General features: G+C 36.1%; 1 pseudogene; it reads right to left on the bottom strand.

The window, feature by feature from the left end:
* Window positions 1-1787: 1787 nt before the first annotated feature.
* LOC117704151 (olfactory receptor 5M10-like) lies at window positions 1788-2720 on the bottom strand (annotated as a pseudogene).
* Window positions 2721-13486: the final 10766 nt, after the last annotated feature.

The raw sequence follows: 13486 nt of genomic DNA, 5'->3' as shown, positions 1-13486 counted from the left end.
GTATCTTGGATATTGAGAGCTATGGGGCTAATACCCAATTACCAGTGAGTGCATACTATGTATATATATATATATACATATATATATATATATATATATATATATATATATATATATATATATATATATATATATATATATAGTGATTAGGTTACCTGATTCAGGATGATACTTTCTAGTTCCATCCATTTTCCTAAGAATTTCTCATTTTCACTGTTTTTAATAGCTGGGTAATATTCTATTGTGAAAATGTACCAAATTTTCTGTATCCATTCCTCTGTTGAAGGACATCTAGGTTCTTTCCAGTTTCTGGCTATTATAAATAAGGCTGCTATGAACATAGTGGAGCATATGTCCTGGTTATATGTTGGAGCATTTTCAGGGTATACGCCCAGGAGTGGTATAGCTGGGTCATCAGGTAATGCTATGTCCAGTTTTCTGAGAAACTGCCAAACTAATTTCCAGAGTGCAGACTGATTGCCTGCTTGCAATCCCACCAACAATGGAGGAGTGTTCCTCTTTCAACACATCCTCACCAACATCTGCTATCACCTGGTTTTTAATCTTAGCCATTCTGACTGGTGTGAGGTGGAATCTCAGGGTTGGTTAAATTTGCATTTCCCTGATGACTAAGGATATTGAACATTTCTTTAGGTGCTTCTTGGCCATTCACATTTCCTCAGTTGAGAATTCTTTGTTTAGCTCTGTACTCCGTTTTTCATAGGGTTATTTGGTTGTCTGGAGTCTAATTTCTTGAGTTCTTTGTATATATTGGATATTATCCCTCTATCGAATGTTGGATTGGTAAATATCTTTCCCCAGTGTGTTGGTTGCTGTTTTGTCCTATTGTCAGTGTACTTTGCCTTACAGAAGCTTTGCAATTTTATGAGATCCCATTTTGTAAGTTCTTGATCTTAGAGCATAAGCCATTGGTGTTCTGTTCAGAAACTTTTCCCCTGTGCCTAGGTGTTTGAGTGTCTTCCCCAACTTCTCCTCTGTTAGTTTCACTGTATCTGGTTTTATGTGAAAGTCCTTTATCCACTTGGACTTGAGCTTTGTACAAGGAGATAAGAATGGATCGATTTGCATTCTTCTACATGCTGAACTCCAGTTGAACCAGCACCATATGTTGTAAATGCTGTCCTTTTTCCACTGGACAGTTTTTGTTTGGAGACTGCTCCACATGGGTATCTATTCCTTGTGCACTCACCAAAGACAGATGCTGATGTGGATGCCAGGAAGTGCATGCTGACATAGCTTGATACAGCTGTCTCCTTAGAGTTCTACCAGAACCTGACATACAGAGGAGGATACTCACAGCTAACCATTGAACTGATCATAGGGTTCCCAATGGAGGAGTGAGAGAGAAGACTGAAGTAGCTGAAAGGGTTTGTGGCCCCATGAGGAGAGCAACAATACCAAGTAACCAGAGCTTCCAGGGTCTACACCATATGTGTAGCCCCTGAAAGGGACCCATGGCTCTAACTATATATGTAGGGGAGGATTGTGGAATTGTGGGGCATAGGTGGGAGAAGAAGTCTTTGGTTCAGTGAAGGCTGGATGCTCTAGTGTGGGGGAATTTGTGGTTAGGGAGGTGGGAGTGGGAGGGTGGGTCAAGGCACATCCTCATAAAAGAAGAAGAAAGGGGAATGGGATGGGGGTTTCTGGGTGTGGGGGAAATGAGGAAAGGATATCACATCTGAAATGTAAATAAAATATCCAATAAAAAAAATCAGAAAAAAAGAGGCATAGAATGATTTCATCTAAACACATGTATAAATTAAAGTTTATTGAAGGAATTTTCCTTTAATGACTTGTTTCATGGCATTTGGTGACATCTTTGTTCCTTAAGCTATAGATCAAGGGGTTCAACATTGAACTCAAATAAGTGTAAACATCTGCAATTCCTTTTGACTCTTCTACAGACTTTTCTGATGGAGGTCTTAAGTACATGCAGAAAAGGGTTCCATAAAATATGGAGACTGTTGTCATGTGAGAACCACATGTAGAAAAGGCCTTTTGCCTTCCCTCAGCGGAACGTATCCTCAATATAGCTACAAAAATGAAAAGGTAAGATAGAAGAATAGTAGCAAGGGAACTTGAGAGAGTGAAGCCAGCAACAACAAACATGGCCATCTTCTTGACATGAGTGTCAGAGCAGGCCAGCATGATCAGAGAGGGATCTGCACAGTAAAAGTGGTTGATTTCATGGAAGCCACAGAAAGACAGGTGGAACGTGAGCAGTCTTAGACAGCACACTTAGGAAACCAAACACATATGGGAAAGTGACTAGAGACACAAACGTTCTTGGACATCCTGGTACTGTAATGCAGAGGGCTGCAAATGGCCACATAATGGTCCAGTGCCATTGAAGCAAGGATATAAAATTCAGTGATCACAAGAGCAATGAAGAGGAGACACTGTGTGAAGCATCCAGCATGAGAAATGGTCTTCTGGTCTGAGATGAAACCCTGCAGCATGTTTGGGGTAACATTGGAAGAGTAACAAATGTCTACAAAGGAGAGGTGGCCAAGGAAGAAGTACATGGGTGTTTGCAGGTGGGAATTGGTCCTGATCAACACAATCATACACAGGTTTCCTGTCAGCGTTATAAGGTAAATGACCAGAAACACCACAAAGAGAATCCTCCCCAGCACTGGGCTGTCTGTGAGTCCCACAAGAATGAAGTCCATCATTGCAGTATTGTTTAGGCAAGTCATTTCCTTAAACTCTGTAAGATGAAAATGCTAATGAATGTTTGCAATGCCTTCTCCTCTGTCCTTAATTTCACTCATTTTTTCCCATCCTTCTATTCATCTATAGAAATGTAACTCTTCTCAGTGTGCAGGTCACCTTTTCTGTGTAATTTTTTCCCCTTACATCTTGTGTTTGATCGTTCTTTTGCTTTAGCTTTAAGCATTATGTACACATGCATATATGCATGCATGCACACTCATATACACACATGAACACATTAATTCACTTCCTCCATACATTCTTCTGTTGGGCCGTGGAAGGTTATCCTGCTTCTTGGGTTGTGAGTGTTCGGCCACGCCCCCAGAAACCAGGCTCCTGATATGAGGTCTAATCTCCATTCAACCTGCACCCTTCAGTCATGTAGGGCACAGGTGGAGGATTAACAGGCCTCAGGCCCTAGAAAGATTTACATACTAATGAGGAACCTGAAGGCCAGAAGGTGGAGCCAATTAAGCATTCCTCCCTAGCCCCTTCCCCCTCTTTTCTTCCCTATTTAACTCAGAACTGCCCTAAGTTTTACAGGGAGTGCATGCAGATCCATCCACCATGTCAATAAACCCATTTTCGAAACCTAAGGACTTTCTCATGTTTGGGGCCTCACCTTAAGGAACAGTGGAGCCACAGCAGCCGGGCCTAATTTCCCCCTAGAGGAACCCAGAGCTTTCCCAGCCAACTACCTACAGCTTGCTGTGAGGAAGCCTGCAATTCTCCAGCCACAATTACCTACATTCTTCCTTTCATATATGTATCAACTTACATTTTAACAGAGATCTCTATTGTGAAAGGCCCTATTTTTTTTTATATTTCCAGCTTTCTAAAAACAAGAAGTAAACCCAAAAACTACATGTAAGAAACCCAGCTAATTATTTCTATCATAAACATTGACTAGTGATGTATGTTGGGTTTTCCATTTCCCTCAGCAGTGATAATACCTCGTTTCAGATAAAAAATAAATATTAACTAATTTTCACCTTCTAACCATTGATATCTCATTTAGCTTTAGAATTATAAAGAGAACTCAATTTATAAAATTTATCATTTAATATGTAACAAATTTTCAGATTCAAATATTAACCTGTCTTATTGACAATTCACATATTCATTCATGTATACATACAAGTAATATTTTCTTGGTCTGTCCCATTATAGGCTCCTATAACAGTAAACAAATTCTGCCCATTCCTTGAATGCATATTATACTGTAGATATTAATCACAGACAAAATATACAAATAAAATAAGCCATTTTTAGATGTTATAAAACAACTTCTAATGAAGGTAGCATTTACATAGTGAGGAAATGATGCAATTATCTTAGAACAAGTGTAGATTTTTGGGTTTTATTTTTATGTGACTAAATCCATCATGGAAATATGAGCTGAAGTCTGTATAGGCATTTGAACAATGTCCTATCATTGTATACAGAGTGGGGATGAATATGTAAAACCACATAGCTTAGTGTTCAGGCATTGCACACTCAGACAATATGTTTGTCTTCCAACGATATATTTGAAGAACATGCATGTGACATGGATTCCTTGGTGACACTGAAATATCAACATACAAACAGAATAGTCAAGGAAAATTCAGGAAATAAATTTTCTACAGTGATAAAACTACAAATATTCAACGTACATCATTACTTACCAAACACAGAATATAAGTGCCTGTAGATATGTATATATCATATATTACATAAACAAAATGTAAGCATTTATAATGTATTGATTCAAAATAGTCCCATGGGTTCTTAACAATAATTATAAAGATCCAATTAAAATAGTCTTTGATTCTCAAAGACAGAACCTTAATTTGATGGCTTGAGGAAATGATTTTACCTTTGAGGCTGAAATCTCAAACTAATTTTTATGTACAAAGCTTGACATCATATGCCTAAAATCTCAGCATAGTTAGAAAAGTAATTAGGAATCATTTCAGCCTTCTGGAAAGGATCAAATGCACTATCTCTTTTTTTTTCTAGATTAATACCTGTCACCTCCTCAATATGGAAAAATATATTAAATGGATTTGGGAAATGACTAGATAAAAAGGGAGATTGTATCATCCAGTCCACATGTCAACCTGATATTGCATTACTGCTTGAAATAATTCTGAAAAGGGACTAAAATTAAGCAAATTTTGTGCCAGTAATTTTGATATTATAGACAAATAACATGAGGGTCTAATTTGTTTGCTTTTACTGAGTATACTATATATACAATTTCTGCTTATTCTTAGCAACACAAAGTAAGATCATGGGGAAGAGGTTGTGTTGTGTTGAGAGATTTGAAGAAAACCATTGAAGAGAAGATGCTGCAAATCCTTTAAACTAAAGTGAAAGACTGATCAGGTCTGGCACATTTTATAAAGCAGGGGTTCAGGATTTATACTGGAATTAATTGAACCTGTGGAGTTATTGTTGTCAAGACACTAAGAAACATAGATGCATCTGAAAAATATGATAGTTCACAAACTGAATGACTTACAGTTTGGTACTTGAAAAGGAAACTTACTAATAGATTCAAGAAGGTATTGCAGGATATTTTTCACCCTGTAAACCTCAAGACTGTGTTATTTACTGAACAAGAGAAAACCACCCTGTTTCTATTTGTGTTGTGGCTCACACTTAGCACATACCTTTAATCCCTCTGGCTGAAATACAGACATATCATTAATATATACCTTTAATTCTAATCAATGAAGGTAAAGTTAGTGTGTAGAAGGAAGCAACCATGTTTGAAAGTTAAGTGTCATTGAGTGGCAGATAAAGTGATGAATCAGAGAAGGTTTGACAAAATAGCTTCTGCCCTGAGATTGCAATGTAGATTTATTTCTTTTTGAAAGGCAAAATGAAAAAATAACTAAAATAAATCTGTGCTAAATCTGTTTGAGCCACATTCCTCCTTGCTGTGTCCCAGCCTCCAACAAGGGCAGAGACTCCATGCTCTATGAGAGACCACATAACAGGCAGTAGTTCAGCCTACACAGACCAGAAGACCAGAGAAAAACAGAAACCCATGAATATAATGCCATTATGAAAGACAAACCCAGAATCTAGTACCGTATCTTTAAATACCTCAACCCAGATGTCTAGAGGCCAGCATGAGGATGCCAGAAACAACAGCCAAGGCATAATATCATCACCAGAACCCAGCTATCCTCCTAGTCTAACACAACAAAAACACAAGTAAATACCTTAAATCCAATTTTATGAAGATGATTGAGGTCCTTAAGGAGGAAACACATAGATCCCTTCTGGAAATTCAGGAAGACTCAAACAAACAATTGGAGAAAGTTGATAAAACCCTAAAAGAAAGCCATGAAAAACAAACAAGAGTTGAAGAAAGCAACAAAACTGTTCAAGACCTGAAAATGAAAATAGAAGTAATAACGAAAATACCAACTGAGAGAATTCTAGAAATAAAAAGTATAGATGAGCAAACAGAAAGCATCAACACAAGCATCCCAAATAGAATATAAGAGATGAAAGAGAAAATCTCAGGTATTGAAGATACCATGGAAGACACAGATACAAACGTCAAAGAAAATGTTAAACCTAAAAAGTTCCTAACACAAAACCTTCAGGAAATCTTGGACACTATGAAAAGGCCAAACCTAAGAATAATAAGAATAGAAGAAGATTCCCATCTCAAAGGACCAGAAAATATTTTCAACAAAACCATAGTAAATTTTCTTAACCTAAAGAAGGAGATGGCTATAAAAGTGCAAGAAACATACCAAATAGCAAATAGATAGGACAAGAAAAGGAAGTCTCCTCACCACATGATAATCAAAAATTGTAAATATACAGAAAAACATGAGTATTGAAAGATGCAAAGAAAAAGGCGAAATAACATATAAAGACAGACCTATCAGAATTATACCAGACTTCTCAACAGAGACACTAAAGGCCAGAAAGATAAGAAGGATCATGAGGACCCTAAGAGACCACAGATGTCTCTAGCCAGACTACTATAGCCAGGAAGATTTTCAACCACTATAGGTAGGGAAAATAAGATAGTCTATGATAAAACTAAATTTAAAATTCTATCTATTAAAGTACTAAAGGGTACTTTATTGGCTCAGCCAATAAAGTCTAGGCTCACAACCAATAATATAAGAAAATACTAAAAGAAAAACTCCTAGCCAGGAAGGTTAACTACATTCATGAAAACAAAGGGAATAATTTCACACCAACAAAACAAAAATAAGAAATGTGCACAGCCACACACACACACACACACACACACACACACTACAACAACCAACACCACTATCAACAAAATTACAGAAATTAAAAATCATTGGCCATTGATATCTTCCAATATCAATGAACTCAATACCAATAAAAAAGACACAGGCTAACAGAATGGATGCAAAAATGATCCATCCTTCTGCTGCATAGAAGAAATATATTTCAACATCAAAGATAAACATTACCTCAGGGGTAAGGGTTAGAAAATTTTTCCAAACATACGTCTTAGGAAGCAAGCTAGTATAGTCATCCTAATATCTAACAAAATAGAATTTCAACCAAAATTAATCAGAAAGATAGGGAAACACACTTCGTACTCATCAAAGAAAAAATTCACCGAAAGACATTTCAAATTTTAACATATATGCCTCAATTGCAAGGGCACTCACATTTGAAATATTACTAAAACTTAAATCACACGCTGAACCCCCTACATTAATAGAAGGAGACCTCAGTACCTCATTGTCACCAGTGAACAGGTGATCCCAATAAAACCTAAACAGAGAAATAACAACTCTAACAGACATTGTAACTCAAATGAACCTAACAAGTATCTATGGAACAAGATTGACCTGAATCAAAGCAAGTCAGTAAAGTACCAATTCATCACAGACTAAACTGAATTCCTGAAACAAGAGAACAGAAACAAGAGAATGCCTGCAACTTAATGGAGACTGAATAGCTTTCTATGGAAAAACAATTGGGTTAAGACAGAAATAAAGAAAAGAATGAAAGGCTTCCAAGAATTCAATTAAAATGGGGTCACAAAACACCCATTCTTATGGGATGCAATAAAAGTGGTGCTAAGCGGAAAGTTCATAGCACTGATTTCATAAAGAAATTAGAGAGATCTCATACTAGCAAGATAGCAAGTAATACACATGAAAACTCTTGAACAAAAGAAGTGTACATACCCAAGAGGAGTAAACAACAGGAAACAATCAAACTGGGGGCTGAAAACAACAAAATAGAATCGTACAAAGCATCAGTGAAACAAAGTGTTGTTTTTTTGGGAAAGATCAACAAAGTAGACAAACCCTTATTCTAACTAACTAAAACATAGTAAGAGAATATCCAAATTAACAAGATCATAAATGAAAAGAAGGACATAACAGTAGACACCAAGAATATCTGACCAGTCGTTAGGTCGTATTCAAAAAATCTGCACTCCACAAATTTGGAAAATTTAAATAAATGGACATATTTTTATTTTAATTATTTTATTTATTTATATTTCAGTCATTGCTCCCTTTCAGTCTCCCCTCCCTCAGTTCCTCTTCCCATTCTTCCTCACCCTTGCCTCTGAGAGAGTGCTTTCTCCCACCAGAACTCTCCCTTTCCTGGAGCCTCAAGTCTCTTAGGATTAAGCACTTCTCCCACTGATGCCAGACCAGGCAGACCTCTGCTACATATGTTCCAGGGGCCTTAGACTGGCCATTGTATGCTCCTGTTGGTAGCTCAAAATCTGGGAGCTCCCATGGGTCTGGGTTTGTTGAGACTGCTGGTTTTGAGTGTTTTGCAAGGTGATAGATATTAATCTAATTATATTGTTTTATAAGCCAACATCCAGTTAGACCAGCACCATTTGTTGAAGACTGATTTATTTATTTATTTTGTATAATTCCTTGCTTCTTTATCAAAACCAGGTGTTCACAGGTGTGTGGATTTATGTCTGCATCTTGAAATCAATTCCAGTGATCCAATTCTCTGTTTTTATGCTAATACCATGCAGGTTTTATTACAACAGCTCTGTAGTAGTGATTAGAGATGGTGATACCTCCAGAAGTTCTTTTATTATACAGAATTGTTTTAAGCTATCTTGGGTTTTTTGTTTCTCCATATGAAGTTGAGAATGGTTCTTTTTAAGGCCTGTGAAGAGTCGTTTTAAAAATATTAATGGTGATTGCATTGAATATGTAGATTGCTTTTGGTAAGATGACAGTGTTTACTATCTTAATCTTACTGATCCATGAGCATGGGAGATCTTTTCATCTTCAGATGTCTTCCTCAATTTCTTTCTTTAAGGGCCTAAGTTCCTTGCCATACAGTTCTTTCACTTGCTTGTTTAGTCACCACAAAATATTTTATACTATATTATTTATGGCTATTGTGAAAGATGTTGTTTCCATGATTTCTTTCTCAGCCTATTTATCATATAGGAGAGCTACTGATTTTTTTTTTCTCGTTAATCCTGTACCTAGCCACTTTGGTAAAGTTGTTTATTAGCTGTAACAATTCCCTAGAATTTTTGCAGTAATTTATGTATACTATTATATTATCTGAAAACAGTGATACTCTCACTTTTTTCCAATTTATTCATCCATGATCTCTTTTAGTTTTCTTATTACTTCACTTCAAGCACTATATTAAATAGATATGGAGAGAGTAGACAGCCTTGTCTTGTTTCTGATTTTAGTGCAATTGCTTTGAGTTTCTCTTGATGTAATTTGAAGTTATTATTGGCTTGTTGTAATTGCTTTTATTATGTTTTCATATTTCTCTTGTATCCACAATCTCTCCAAGATATTTATTATAATGGTGTACTAAATTTTGTCAAAGTTTTTTTTTTTCATCATCTAATGGGACAATCATGTGATTTTTTTTTCCAGTTTGATTATGTGGTGGATTACATTGACAAATTTTGGTGTGTTGAACCAGCCCTGTATCTCTGGAATGAAGCCTGCTTGATCATGGAGAATTAACTTTTTGATGTGTTCTTGAATTTGGTTTGTGAATGTTGTATGGAGAATTTTTGCATCAATTTTTAAAGGAGAAATTATTCTATAATTCTATTTCTTTTTAAAGGTTTGTTTGGTTTTGGCATGAGGGTGGCTGTGGTCTCATAAAATAAATTTGGCAATATTTCTATTTCTTGGATGTTTCTATTTTTTTTTAATAGTTTGAGGAGTATTGGCACAAACACTTCTTTGAAAGCCTGGCAGAATTTTATGCTAAAATCATATGGGCCAGAGGGTTTGTTTGTTTGTTTTCATTATGAGATTTCTAATACTTGCTTCTCTTTCTTTTGGGTTTATAGGTCTATCTAAATTATTTATTTGATTCTGATTTAACTTTGGGAATTGGTATCTATTAAGAAAAATTTAGGGCTGAAGAGATGGCCCAGAGATTAAGAGCACTGACTGCTTTTCCAGAGGTCATACTTTCAATTTACAGCAACCACATTGTAGCTCACAACCATCTGTACTGGGATCCTCTTTTGATCTGTACATGCCCTCTTCTGATGTGTCTTAAGACAGCTACAGGGTACTCATATACATAAGATAAATAAATAATCCTTTTAAAAACTAAATCAAAGTAGATCAAAGACCTCAACATAAATTTAGATATGTTAAACCTGATAGAAAATAAGTTGGAGAATACCCTTGAATGCAATGGCACTGGAGATTGCATCCTTAACAGACCACCAATAGTGCAGGCACTAAAATCAACAACTAATAAATGGGACTTCATGAAACTGAAAAGCTTCTGCAATGCAAAAGACACATCAATACGACCAAAACTGCAGCAGTACAGAATGGGAAAATAGTTTCACCAACTCTACAGCAACAGAAGACTAAATTACATAATTTTTAAGGAATTCAATAACATAATCATCAAAAAACCAAATTAAACAATAAAACAATTATAAAGCAAGTTATAGATCTAAGCTGAGAACTCTCAACAAACCATCACAAATGACAAAGAAGCACTTGAAAAATTCAACTTCCTTAACTGTCAGGATAATGCAAATCTAAATGACTCTGAGATTCGATCTTACACTAGTCAGAATGGTAATACCAAAGACACTAGTGACAGCTCATACTGACATAGATGTGGAGCAAGAAGGACACTCTTCCATTACTGGTTGTACTGTAAACTTGTACAGCCACTTGGGAAATCAGTATGATGATTTTGCAATAATTTGGGGATCTATCCACTTCAAGATCCAGCTATATGACTCCTGGCACCTAGATACATGACCAAAAGATGCTTCATCCTACCACAAAAGCACTTGCTCAACTTTGTTCATATCCATTTTATTCAAAATAGCCAGAACCTTGAAATAATACAGATGTCTCACAACCAAAAAATAGATAAAGAAAATGCATTATATTTACACAATGTGGTATTACTAAGCTGTTAAAAATAATAGCATCATGAAATTTGCAAGCAAATTGATAGAAGTAGAAAAAAAATCCTGAATGAAGTAATTGAGACCCAGAAAGACAATCACAGCATGTATTCAATATAAATGGTTATTTACTGTAAAGTAAAAGATAACCAAGTTACAAATCATAACCCCCAAAAGGCTAAGTAGCACGGAGGATTCAAGTGTGTATGCCATGGGTCACCCTGGAAAGGAGAACTAGAATAGACATGGTGGGTATAGTAAGAGTGGCTGGGAATGTAAAGACTTATGCATGAGGTGGGGAGAGAATAAAGTGAGAGAATACTAGGAGAGACAACTAGAATTACGAGGCAATACAGGAGTCATGTAGAAACCTAGTACAATGGAAACACCTAGGAATCTATTATGATGAGCCTAGCTACAGCTCATAGTAGCAGGAGATAGAGAGGCTGAACTCCGTATCTTCTATAACCAGGCACATTTCCAATGGAGGGGCTGGCACACCAACCCAGCCACAAAACCTTCAACATACAGTTGTCCTGCCAGCGTGATGTGCTGGGGTAAAGATGCAACAGAAATTTTGGAAATTGCTAATCAATGGCTGGTAAAGTTTGAGACCCATACCAGGAGAAGGAGCCTATTCTAAACTGCCTGGAGAACAAGAAACTTCTAATGATATTCTGCTATACTTGCTTGTAGACAGGAGTTTATCATCATTACCATCAAAAAAGACTCCATCAAGAAACTGATAGAAAGGGATGTAGAGACCCACAGCCATATGTTAGGCCAAAGTTGGGTTGTCCTGTAGGAAAAGGTGAAGACGGATTATAGGAGCCAGGGGAGGTCAAAGACACCACAAGCAAACCCACAGAATCACTGTAGACTGATAGGGGTTCACTAAGATGGAAGTGAGAATCAAGGACTCTTCATGGGTCTAACCTTGGCCCTCTGCAGATATTGTATAGTTATACAATTTTGTGTTTTGTAGTACTGCTAACAGAAGAGTGGGAACTGTTTCTGATGCTTTTGCTTGCCTTTGTGATCCTTGTCCTCCTGGTGTTTTTTTTTTTGTCCAGTCTTAATATGAAGGGAGGTACCTAATCTTGCAATTTGATGTGTCATTGTTTGGTTGATATTTCTGGGAGGCATGCCCTTTTCTGAAGGGAAATGAAGAAGAAGTGGATGGGAAGGAAGAAAATTGGAAGAAAGGAAGGAAGGGAAACTGTGGTCCAGATGTAATACATAAGAAAATAAGAATAATAAAAAAATCTGTTTCAAAAACTGATTATTATTTGATTTATTTATATTTTGGATACATGTTAAATATAAAATCTTTATGTATGAAAGTATAATTTTAGGATTTTTTAAAGAAAATATACTGATTCAATAGTAACACAGTAAATTGCTAATAATGATATTTCCAATCTCTATATTAATAGACATGCTTAACTACAAACCCACAAAAGTAAATCATTTACTCCTCAATGACATCTCTTCTCAAGTCATTTAAACCTATAAAATGTTCCAGAAGACACTAATATTAACATTATTTTAATTACATAATTCACTGATATGTAACATCTCCTATTACCTAAACACTGTAGTTACACCTATGTTACTGTAGTTAGATACATCCTCTTGTCTCTGAAAGGCTTTGTAATAATTTAACTGATTTTTTAATAGAACATTTATGTTAGGAATCATAGTTCATTCATGCTATACAACCAAATACCTGGCCTTTTATAAATAACAAAGTTCATTCATTCATAATTCTGTACAAAGGGAGGTCCAAGGTCAAATGGCAAGCGAAATTTTGGGTTGGGAGCTGTCTTTCTCCTTTTAGAAGTGGATTTGAACAACGTAAACTCTTATAGCAAAAAGTAAAAAGAAATATGTCTAGTTTCCTCCAGGCCTATTGAAGAGTTGCTGGGATACCATGGCATATTTCATTTCTGAGGAACTCACTTTAAAAAAAAAAATGGATATTTTTTTTTATTTACCTTTCAAATGTTATCCCCTTTCCCCACCATATCACTCTGAACATACCTGATTTCCTCTGATCTACGAAGGTAAGCATGGTCTGGCCTGGTTAGTACTTGGATGGGAGGAGCTCACGTCTGAATATAAGAGCATACCACCTTAAGTTATATCTTTTTACTAAGCAGGACATGTGTTTACTGTTACTCAGTCTACTCCTTCTACATGGTTAATTTTTTAATTACTTCATTTTACCACCAAGGTAATCAATATGCTGAATCTGTGGGTTATTCTCATAAGCAGAGTAAATAGTTATGTAACATATTTCCTGAGTAGAAACTGGTTCATGGGGCTGAGGAGATGGTTCAG

The sequence above is a fragment of the Arvicanthis niloticus genome, chromosome 2 (genome assembly GCF_011762505.2).
Source record: "Arvicanthis niloticus isolate mArvNil1 chromosome 2, mArvNil1.pat.X, whole genome shotgun sequence".
Lineage (NCBI taxonomy): Eukaryota > Metazoa > Chordata > Mammalia > Rodentia > Muridae > Arvicanthis > Arvicanthis niloticus.
This window is presented reverse-complemented; position numbering and strand designations above follow the sequence as displayed.